We start from the raw sequence: 12,969 nt of genomic DNA, 5'->3' as shown, positions 1-12,969 counted from the left end.
TCTAAACTGTTGTAACTTCAGTCACTAATTGAACTGTCGCAATCAAGGTCTACCTATATTGAATATACAAATGAAACCAACTGAAATTCTAATAATTAAAAAGGAAATACAAATAAAAGGCCAGAAAAATGATTTGGATAACCTTTCTATATTGGATTTTTGACAGGGGCTTGTTAAAGATCAGAAGACTGTTTTGGATAACCTTTTTGTATTGGATTTACAAAAGGGATTTGTTAAGGTTGTCAGTGATTTTGTGAGAAAGACAAAGAGAAAATGAAAAAAAAACAAGTGTTTGGACTCTGAAGAACTAAAGATTGTTGGGATGTTGGAAGTAATATAAAGGTGTTTTGATCAAGGTTAAAATAGATAGGTTATTTCTGGAAATTTTTAATGGATCCATGAACACCCATTAGCATTAGAAGACGGGATGAAAGCTCCTTAATTTCACATGGACACATTTAACCATAGTTTCAACTGGGAAACTGTGAGCTTCCTAGACCAAGCCAAATCCAAAACTGCTAATGAATACTTGGAAGCCTGGCACTCAGTCATTAATAGGCACATAAAGTTTAACAGCTTCTACATGACATTGACATATCACTAGTATATAAACAGAGAGCAAAACTCACTTCCTTGTAGCACTGATGATGTTACCTAGCTGGGTAATCAAGTGTCTCAGAGAGCATCAAGCAACCCATATTTAAAATGGTTATGTTGATACCTCCAGTAACTTTTATTAGATTTTTACTGATAAATTTGAAAGATGGTGTTTGGAGGCTTTGTTTAATGATAGAAAATGAGATATAATGTAAAAGGAAGGAATTCAAATGGATTTATTAGATCAAGTTTATAACAAATAAATTTGTGGTAACCTTTCCTGGACTTTTACTAATTAGGATGGAAGGTGAAGTTTTAAAGATACATTTATAAAGAATTGGGTAAGACATGGAGTGAAAAGACTGTTAAATTTTAAGAGAGGGTAATAAGTTGTTAAAATTGCTTATACTTGCTGGGAAGAAGGGGGAGGTTACTTTTTTTCTTTCTCTTTTTAAACTTTTTTTCTCCACTTTTCTTTTTCCCTGCAATTTTTTTTTATTTATAGTTTGTATTAGTTTTATCTGTATATGTAATGTTCAATAAAATTATTTTTTTAAGAAAAAAGAAATATTAAAGATGGAACCTGAGATGTGCATATAATTCATTGATCTTTCATTGTGCTGCACCTTCCTTTTTTCCTCTACAGCTGGGAAATCCCTATCAAGGAATCAGACCAGTAGTTTCATGAACTAAGAAAGTTCTCTCTAAGGGTAGTCTCCATCTGGCAGCTTCCAGGGTAGATTTGCTGCTCCTGCACCTTCTACCAGCTGGTTAACTAGCAGAATTGGTGTTAAAGTTGTCATGCAAATTCAAAGAGCTGTGCAAGTAGGTGGACGAACAGCTGCCAATGCGCAGTTCAGTACAATCTGTGTGGGATGCAGCTAAGGAGGAAGTGTAGTCATGTGTAGTCATTCATGCAGGAAGGCGTTAAATTGTGACCTGGGAATGAACATGATTCATGGGTGTGGCTGAATGTCTAGCCCATATAGGCTAGCAAGTGTCTTTCAGACCTGCAAGGGCAAATGCTGACATTTACACTCACTCACATGTAGCTCACAGCATATCACAGTCACATGGCTGGGATGGGCAGCTACAGACATTGAGTAATCAAATAAATGGCAGTATGTGCCATATAGTTGTTATCTCCTAGGCTGTCTCACAGGTTATTGGGCACAAAATATTGGCTTAAGATACAATTGTGATAACTAGTGAATGCATTTAAATTGTTCCTTTAAATAATTATAATGCATAATTATACTAATTATAATTATACATAATGTAGGCATCAAATATGGACAAAAGCATGTATCAGTATGTTGTTGATGAAAGGTTAGGATGTAGCACTGATTTTATTTACTTTGTATTTTGTAGCAGAACACAGCATTAATGCATAAAATTCACAAAATGTATAAAATGTACAAATAGCATATAAAATGTATATCAAAATGTAAAGCAGCAGAAGTGAATAATTACAATACGAATGAGTAAAATTATGAATACAATTAAATTATGTATGGACAGTTACAAATGATTAAGAACATTAAACGTAAAATTAGATGGGTCTTTAATATAAGATGAGATGAGGTGAGGTGAGGTGAGGTGATGTGAGGTAACCTTTATTGTCATTTTTACTGTGGGCACTCTGGCACAAATTTAAAAAAATCTGTTGCCTGCTCTGCTATCCTGAGCAAGTGGCAGCTACAGCCAAATATTCTTTCTCACAAGTAAGGGAAAAAGCCATTTTTCCTGTATCTTTTCCTGCTGTGGATGTTAATGAGTAATTGCAGAATTGGCTGAAATGGAAATATTTTGTTTAGTCAATAAAGGTACATGTTATTTATTTATTTAGCATATGGCATTGCCATACAGGGACTAGCAATATACAGCATATTAACATTTCACTTAGATTTAGTAAAACACAATAAAATATAAATGTTTAAAAGATCTATGTTCAAATACCAACTTCTTGGCCACCTAACCATTTAAGCACAGTGTGGTTTATATTAAAAGAATGAGATACTGGACCAGTATATGCCCTCAGTTTACTGCCAGTCACTATGCGATATACAGCTTGATGTGGGACCCTGCAGTCACATTAAGGGGAGAATACATGTGAGTGCCTGGGACTATGATAATAGTGCCAGTCAATCCACCAAAGATGGATTCAGAGGATTTAGCTTCGGATTAAATTGATTCACAAATCTGCATATATATTTTCCTGTCGCAATACTTGTAAAAGGCTTAACAAGGAAGGCGGGACAAGAAAAAAGATATTGTATTGTTCTTCTAGTTGACCACTTGGTGTCTCCCTTCTCTCAGTGTATGCTAAAAGATGAATGCTGAAAGAGCTTTTTAAAGAACATAGAATAGTTCTGCAAAAGACGTTGTGCAAAAGACTTTCAAGTCTTCTCCAAAAGGCAATACAGTAATGCATTATATGTTTAAGAATATTTAAAATATGCATTACTTTTTCAAAATGTCTCTCTTGACCATTAAAACATATGTGGGAGTGTTTAACAGTTCAACACAAGAACTATACATATTCTCTCCTATTATTGAAATGTATAATTATGAAGTTAGCAATAATAGTGGCTTCTTCTTACTCTGTCTTATTATTTTGTGTCCTGAATTGATGAGGTTAATACTATGAATTTGAAAAAAATGCTGAAAAAGGTAAGGACAAACCATATCCATATGATTGCTAGGAAAAAAAATGAAACTCAAAAATGGCTGGTGTCAGCTTTGATGGTATCCAGCCATCATGTTCTTTGGCATCCTGATTCCCTTTTACCACTAATTCTTCCCAACACATGCGCTCTCTCCAGTGAATTGCACCACATGACATGGCCAAAGTAAGTGAGACACAGTTTTGAGATTTTTCCTTCCAGTGACATGTCTGGTGTTATCAGCTGCAGTACTTGCTTGATGGTCACCTTAATTGTCCAAGGAATACAGCACAAGCGAGTCAATTTTCTTCCTGTCTTGCTTATTTTAAAACTTTCTAATACAGAAGTAAGAAATGATGCAAAAGACATTTATCCATACTGATGTAGCATCCATAACTTTCCTTTAATAGCTTGTGAACTGGCTCTATCAATGTAATGAATAGAGTCAACTTCATTACTCCTTGTGGACAAAGTTGAATGCTTTATTTTGAGCAAATTTTTGTTCTGTTTTGGTCCTTTGTGTGTGCGTGTGTGCGTGTGGGTGTGAAAAAAAATCAAGGACCAGAAAAAATATCCTTGGGGATATTCCTGGAAGTATACTAACCATTTTGGGTATATTATGATGAGTTTTGAAGATAGAATTACAATGCTCTTCAGCCACACTTTTTAAACTAATCGCATTGCCACAGACCCTGCATGTGTATGTGTTGAGTTCCATTTTTATGTCTTAAGCTAATTGGTTTATGTATTGGTGGAGTGCATTAATAAATTTCCCATTTTGTAAAGGAGACATATAGAAATAGCAACAGCAACAGCACTGCTTTATAGCCCTCTATAAAGATTCAAGGTACTAGTAATGGTGTTTAAAGCCCTACATGGCAGGGGTCTGGAGTACCTTAGGGAACACCTGCTGCCGGCATCAACTTCCCTCCGCCCTGTGCGTTCCCACAGAGAGGGCCTCCTCAGGGTGCCACCGGTCAGAGAATGTCGATTGGTGGCCCCCAGGGGGAGATCCTTCTCTGTGGGCGCCCCGGAACTATGGAATTAGTTACCGGTTGAGCTCCGGACGGCGCCCGATCTTCGCTCCTTTCGCCGCGATCTAAAAACATACTTGTTCGAACAAGCCGGCCTGGCCTGATGGGGGATTGGTGGGGTTCTTATTGTATTTTATTAGGGTTTTACTGTGTATTAATTGTTTTTTAGTGGGCATGTATTTAATTATTTTTTAACTTTTGTAATTCTGTGTTTTTTATTCTTGCCCTGTTCACTGCCCTGAGTCCTTCGGGAGAAGGGCGGTATAGAAATATTAATAAATTAAATTAAATTAATTAAATTCTAAGCAGTTTACAGGGTCAGCATATTGCCCCCCCCAACAATATAGGCCCTCATTTTACCGACCTCAGAAGGATGGAAGGCTGAGTCAACCTTGAGCTGTCGAGAATCGAACTGCCAAACTGCTGGAAGCCGGCAGTCAGCAGAAGTAGCCTGCAGTACTGCATTCTAACCACTGAACCACCATGGCTCTTGTAATTTCAGAATTGCTTAATAATTTGATTGTATTTGGCTATGATGACCTCACATTTCAAGGCTCTGGGTAGGAGCTGGGAATGTATGATTCTAGATAATGCTGAATTCCAAGCATAGCTGATTCTCATTCACATTGGCTGAGGCTGCTGGGAAATGTAGTTCAGCAATAAATGAAGGCCCAAATGTTCATGACACCTGCCGTAGAATTTCAAGAATGACATTAATATTTTCATATCTCCTCCCAGGAACAAGTAAGTGCCCAATGATTTTATTACAAACATGGTTACAAGAAATGCAACCTATTACCTTCCAGATATTTTCATATGAAAAATTATACAAGATCTTCTCAGTGGATCCTTTACTTAGAACTCAAGAAAACAGTAGTGTCCAAGATGTGGAAAGCACCAGATTTTCTACTGCCTCGCCCCATCCTGTTGTCATATTCCCTTATGTTTTTATCTTTTCAACCCTCACAACCAACTAATATTTCACATTCATTTCTCTTCCTTCTGTCCTTCAGACTGCATGCTAGTTGGTCCTCAGTGCCATCACAGGATTTGCTTCACTGTTGATAAAGCAGAGGATGAAGAGGTCACTTGGAGGTAAAACCCTGCATATGTATATTACCCATCTCTGGAGACAATGGACTTCAGAAGAAGCTACATCCAAAGCCAGTTATGCTCTGATCTTTCATACCCTGGTGGCAGTTTGTATAAACTGCCCTCTCCTTGATGTGACTGGGATTTCATCTTGTAATTGATTACTTCCTCCCTCACCAATATCCTGCATTTCCTTTCTTTCTTTTGGGCTTTCACTGCATCCAGCTTCATCAACTTTCGTAGAGAGAACCTAACTAATAGCAATATAAGGGTCTGTGGCTCAGATTCTGCATATTCTTGTGCTAAACTGAAAAGTGTAAGGCCACAACCTTCAGCAGTTTAAAGTCTACACCTGCATGGCATGCCAAGGACTACAGTCTAAAAAATAGTGGGCCAAGGATCTAATGTTTTAAGGTTTTTTTCCAGCATTCTTTGAGATAGAATGGTGCATTATATTTCTGCAAAACATAAGGTAACCTTTTTGCCCTGTAACCCCTCCCTCTACAAATCTCCCATATCCATTCCCTCCTCCCCATCCCACCCCCAAAAAGTAACATGTGGCTTCAGTCACTTGGGGAATTAGCAAAAAGATTATTGGGAGCCATACTTTTTGCATCCAGAATATCCAGTACAGTTGTCATCAATTGAATAGAAATATTGTCATTTATAAGAATTCTCCATAATAAAGTCCTTTCTTTCTTTTTTGTGCTAATAGTCACTGCTGCACATTGTTAGCCTGCAGAATAGAGAAGAAAGCCAAATGAAGGGTCTGCGGAGAGGCTGGCAATTTGCTGCTTCCTCTGGAACATGTAGAGAATGGCCTTCCCCATGCTGGGGCCCTCTGGATCTTTTGAAGCTTCAATTCCCAGAACTCCGGTCAGCCGGACCATGCTAGCTGCCAACTCCAGCACATCTGGAGGGCATCAGATTGAGGAGGTGTGGAGCAGAATAACAAAGCTGGGCCTCCAGTGTAGCTAATACCATATACTGTTTGTAGGTTTGGAGAACACAAGCAGCTGTGCAAAGTTGTCTTTTACAAGGCTGCTAGGCTGATTAGCATCAGCAGAAGCTAAGCAGGTTGTTTTTGTTTTACAACCTGGACAGGCCCAACTAAATCTGGAAGGCCACCCTCCCTGCCTTTTCAGCTGCAAGGCAAGGTGAAGGCCATGGGATCTGGCCATCTGTGTGCCTCAGCACCCCAGAAGCCTCCTCCCTTCAGCAATCCTCCTCCAGTTCTTGGACAACTCCCGTGTGCTTTGGGGAGAAAACAAGCTGAGCACATCTAAATCATGAAAGAGAAAGAAGGCTCTCTGAAGCTCAAGGTAACAACAAAGAACAGCTGCATCCAATTCCCATGTCTGCCCTCCTCTTCTGGCGGGACTGTCCTGTACCCAGCAGCAGGGGAGGAATGTTGAAATAAGGAGGGGAGAGCAGTAACCTGCGTCAATCAGCCCCAGCTAAGAAGCCTTGACTCCTTGCATGGGAGAGAGGGGAGGCCATGGAGTCTTGTGGTCAGTAAAAGGCACGTTACAAATCTTGATTACAAAGGCAAAATAGAACAGCCTGATGCTGTCCATACTGATGCATGCATATGCAGCCATTGGTGAATGAACCTCAGTCCACTGATGAACAAAATCAATAGCCAGCTATGTCTTAGGACTCTAGCAGAATCAGCTGACAGTTGGTGACAGATTTAATGCTTTGTACCGAGTTAGAATATTCCAGGCCAGGATTGCTGAAACAGACTGCCTGGATTTCTACAGGAGGGACTGAACCTGTGCTCTTTGGCCCTATAGCATGTACTCAACTGCTGAGTTATTGCCTGGAAACCAACACTGATGAGGAGCATGTGAAATAGCTGCCTGGATTTATGCTGCTGAAGGTTGAACAGATGTGTTCTTGGTGTCTCAAGAGGGCAGAACAAGAACCAATCATTGAACATTGTAGGTTATACATTATGCAAAACAGTTTAGTATTGAATGCTGTGCAAAAATCGAACATGTGATCTTTAATGATAGTAGTTATACCATTTCTGGCAAATGCCAGCTAGTTATTAGGGTTGTATTTACGACCTGCTTTCTACATCCATTGGAGGAGGGGGACTAGAGTAACTCCAAGTTCTTTTCCAACACTATAAATCTGGGTGTACTAATGGAAATACTCCTTACCCAGAACATGCAGTGCTAAAATCTTCTACACGGTAATGAATTGACTCATTGCATGTTGCCTCCATTGCTATCGGGGAGCAGCAGCAACTCATTAAACATCAAAACTTTCTAAGAGCTCACCTGGATTAAGAAAGATTTATCTAGTCCCTAATCTTCTTTTCTTCAGTGGCCAAGTAATGTCCCCAAGGAAGCCCAGAAGCTGGACACAGAAACAATGGTGTGGAAAATATATCTAGATGCATGTTGCCCATCTGGACCCAAAACTATAGCCTAATATATTGTGAACTAATGGTAAAAAACAATTTTAAAACTTTTAAACTGTCAACACATATTGTGACAGTGAATTTCATAGTTTTTTTTTTAAAGTTGAAGAGACTTATAAAAGTGAAATGGCACACTAAGATAATACTTAATACATATATTTATCTGGACTGCACCCACTGTTGAAAATGCAAGTGAAGAAAAGGTTATATGGATTGCTACCATCAATCTTCCATCTTTTGCAGGTTTTGATGAACTACAGAAAAACCTACAAATCAAACCTTACAGGAAGTGTGTACAAATGAACATATACGGCATAAAAATAAGTACCTTGATAAAATGAACAGCCCAAAGGAATCTATTAATGCGAATGAATGAATGAATGAATGAATGAATGAATGAATGAATGAATGAATGAATGAATGAATGTCTATAAAAGGTAGGGAAAACATGCAGGTGAAGCAATGCCAAGTCATCTGTTACCACATAAATGGTAACTTCAGTTGGCTGAAGTGGTAAGAGTGGAGAAATATGATGGTAGATTTACCTTTAATTTAATTCCAAAAAAAATAAATCTCTGCTTGAATAATAAACATTTGGAGATTACTGAAAAAAATATCATTTGTGTGAACAAAATGCTGAGCTTGGCTGAAGCAGAAGAAAACTAGGTAGAATTTTGCTGGCCATGGGTTTTCTCTAGTTAAGGATTTCCCCTCAGAAGCCACTCATGAGGTGAATAAATCTCCTTATTACAACATCCTGTCAAGAGTGTGGCCATTTGTTTCTGATCCCTGAAGGGGCAAGTTCCAATTTGTCTTGCTGGTGACAGGAGCAGCACTTCATGAGGAAGGGGCATTTACAAAAAATGAGTGAAAGTTTTCCACCTCTTTTATTCTTATGTTAGAGTCGATACAGATTTTTTTTAAAAAATGTACTTGCATGCTTTTTTCAAAATGTCCAACATTAACTAAAAGTTACTGAGGTAGCATACAGGAAGCATTTCAAACCTTATGTAACGCGGAAATGGAAAACAAGCTTAAAATTCACAGTAAAAAAATTAGAAGGACTTACATGTTTTTTAAAAGGATTAATCCATGAGATTCTTTTCCAAAAAATCTTTGCCTGGCACTGAAAAGATTTCAAAACATGCCTGCCCCACCTTTCACCTACAATCAGGCCCACTGGTGAAAAACTTATGTGGTGTGGGTTGTATCTTAAGATTTACATTTAATCTGCAGTTCCAACAGGTGGCAGCATCTGGCCAAGCCTGGTTGATCACAACAAACACTAAGCCAGTTCAGCCTTAGTCCTAGAATGAGAGATCATCAGGAAATCTTAAAACCATAAGTTAGACTGAGAAGTCCAGAAAACATTCCAGGTGCTGGTAGTGTCATTTTTAAAAATGTGTGAAGTAATTTCCATTATTGAGCCTCCATGATCTCTCACAGCCTATCACTTGGCTGGCAAGATGCTGCCTTTGCAGAGCTCTATCATTTCAGACTGCAGTTGGGCTCATCTCAAGTTTGTTTCTTCCCACATTAAAAAAAATGAAGCTGAACAAAGAGTTGAATATGAAGACTTCTCTATAAGTATAAATGTTTAAGATCAAAAGGTTTAAAGATTGCTCTATGCAGGAACAGTATTGCTCACTATCCCTGATGTTCTAATAGCACCAGAGTCCATAAACTGCTGGAATCTGAGAGCAAAATAAAAACAAGTTCTAGAGGGTATCAGATTATGATCTGATATACATCTGATTTGTACTAACATAGACTGCAGCCAGATTTTAACTTATAAAAATGCTGGACTACAGTGTTCATAAAAATCATCCAGTACAGAGACTTCCGGTCCTGCGCAGTAGTGACTGGTCGTGGGCTTGAGGACTGCCACACCCCCATGGCCAACTTTCATCCTGCCTGGAGACCCTAATGGGTCCAAACCACCCCAGAGAGGTGGCAAAGAAATAAGGGTGCCCTGGCGACTCTGGAATGATGGCAGTCATTCTGTTCGTCTTGGGGAAAGCCTTCTAACCTGACAGGAGAAAGGCTGTATTTCATCAATCAGCCCAAGCTACTTGCAACTGGAGTCCAAACAGCGTACTTGAAACTGGCTGAGGAATCTGATTTTCCCTTTTCTATTCTACACTTAATTTCCTGGAAAAGATCCCCAAGAAGAAAAATACCTCCAAAAGTGAAGGAGGGGGGACTTCCACCCCATCCTTATACTAATGGAAGCCGTGAATTAAAATTTCTATGGCGGATCAAAATATATGGTAGTGAAATAAATTTATAAAGTTGAAAGCTAAAGTTTAACTTTAAGTTTAAGATTATTGAATGGTTAAGACTCTTATTTTAAAGACCATTGTTTATATTGAAAACTACATACATGCTGACACCTAGTGGTGGATTATGACAGCTATGATTTCCATAGAGAACTTGCCAAAACCTGGGAAGAGCTAATCTGTGTTTGTGACCTTCAAAGCTTTAATAATAAAGAACAGCTGTGACCAAAAATAAGGCAACAATCTGGGCTGCAGACAAAGAGAGAATTATAAACTTTAGAAAAAAAAACTTTTTTGAACTCTTTGGATTACAAATATCTATTTAACTGGGACTCTAAAGCTATTTGCAGATAAGAAGGAAAACTTCAACTTTTGGCTATCATGGATCAGAGACATGTAGACAGAACACACCAAGAAAACATAAATACCTCTCAGGAGGAGATACAGTTGCAAGAAAAAGTATGTGAACCCTTTGGGATTACGTGGATTTTTGCATGAATTGGCCATAAAATGCGCTCTAAACATCATGTAAGTCACAACAATAGAAAAACACAGTCTGCTTAAAATAATGCTACACAAGCATTAGCTGTTGTCATGTTTTAATTGAACATAAGATGGAAACATTCACAGTGCAGGGTGGAAAAAGTATGTGAACCTTTTGACTTAATAACCGGTTGACCCTCCTTTGGCAGCAATAACCTCAACCAAATGTTTCCTGTAGTTGCAGATCAGACCTGCACAATGATATGGAGTAATTTTGGACCACGTCTCTTCACAAAACAGTGTAGCAATATTCTTGGGATGTCTGGTGTGAATCGCTCTCTTAAGGTCATGCCACAGCATTTCAATTGGGTTGAGGTCAGGACTCTGACTGGGCCACTCCAGAAGGCGTATTCTGTTCTGTTGAAGCCATTGTTTTGTTGAATTACTTGTATGCTTTGGGTCATTGTCCTGTTGCATCACCCATCCTCTGCAGAGCTTCAGTTGGCAGACAGATGGTCATACGTTTTCCTGCAAAATGTCCTGATAAACTCTGGAATTCATTTTCCCATCAATGACAACAATCCGTCCAGGCCCTGAGGCAGCAAAGCAGCCCCAAACCATGATGCTCCCTCCGCCATGTTTTACAGTGGGGATAAGGTTTTGATGTTGGTGTGCTGTGCCTTTTTTTCTCCACACATAGTGTTGTGTGTTTTTCCCAAACAACTCAATTTTGGTTTCATCTGTCCACATTATATTTTGCCAGTAGTGCTGTGGAACATCCAGGTGCTCTTTTGCAAACTTCAAACGTGCTACAATATTTTTTTTGGACAGCAATGGCTTCCTCCGTGGTGTCCTCCCATGTACTCCATTCTTGTTTAATGTTTTCCTTATTGTAGATGTGTCAACAAAAATGTTAGCATGCGCCAGAGATTTCTGTAGGTCTTTAGCTGACACTCTAGGATTCTTCTTTACCTCATTAAGCATTATGTGCTGTGCTCTTGCAGTCATTTTTACAGGATGACCACACCTAGGGAGAGTAGCAACAGTGCTAAACTTTCTCCATTTGTAGACAGTCTGTCTTACCATGGACACATGAACATCAAGGCTTTTGGAGATACTTTTGTAACCCTTTCCAGCTTCATGCAAGTCAACAATTCTTGATCGTAGGTCTTCTGAGAGCTCTTTTCTGCGAGGCATGGTTCACATCAGACAGTGCTTCTTGAGACCAGTAAACCCAAAACAGGTGTGTGTTTTTAAAGGGCAGGACGGCTGTCAGCAACACATCCAATATCATCACACTGATTGGAGTCAAGGTTGGCTCACTCCTGGCTCCAATTAGCTCTTGGAGAAGTCATTAGGCTAGGGGTTCACATACTTTTTCCACCCTGCACTGTGAATGTTTCCATCTTATGTTCAGTTAAAACATGACAACAGCTAATGTTTGTGTAGTATTATTTTAAGCAGACTGTGTTTTTCTATTGTTGTGACTTACATGACGTTTAGAGCACATTTTATGGCCAATTCATGCAAAACTCCACGTAATCCCAAAAGGTTCACATACTTTTTCTTGCAACTGTATATAGTATACTGCAATTAATTCAAATAACACTGAGTTCAAATAACAAAGAAATCCAAAATAAGTTTGAAAATACAAATCTATCTATCTCTAAGTTAACTTTACAACAACAACAAAACTTCCAGGAAACAACAACAGAGAAGGAGTAGAAAAAACAAATAAGTGGACATAAAATTGAAAATAGAGACTCAAAGACAGAACTTAACAAAGCAAGAACACATGATTTAATCCTAGTGGGGGAAAATTTAAAAGAAATGGGAAAAAACAACTCAACCCTTAAGACAACAAAATAAATCTGAGGACAAAAAAACAGATTGGATAAAATGGAATGTAGAGATGTTGAAAACATCAGAGAGAAAGGAAGTGATAAGAGAAGCAAAGAAGGAGAAAGAGAAAAATATTTTCAAGAAACATGGAAAGGCAAACGCCTCACATAAAGACACTTTATTCGATTTACTTCTTATACCTATAGCAACAGTCATGAATATATGGAAAAACTTTTTGATTCAGCAAAACACATTGATCAAGAAAGATACTGGTCAAAGGAAAAAGATCAAAGTGAAAATTAAGAAAATAGATGATGGGATCTGCCAGAGAGAATATTTAAAAAAGAAACATTTGTTTGAATATGGTTAAAGAAATAGAAAAGATTCTGAATACATATGTCATTCTAAGAGAGATGAATTCCTTAAATAATACTGTATGCTTCCCCCCCTTTTTATTATATTTCTTGATATAAGTAATATAATACCGCTGAAATGGCCTAGATCAGACATGTCAAACTCGTGACGTCATGTGACATTGCACAATG

Source organism: Vipera berus (genome assembly GCF_964194415.1).
Source record: "Vipera berus genome assembly, chromosome: 1".
In the NCBI taxonomy this organism is placed as follows: Eukaryota; Metazoa; Chordata; class Lepidosauria; order Squamata; family Viperidae; genus Vipera; species Vipera berus.
This window is presented reverse-complemented; position numbering follows the sequence as displayed.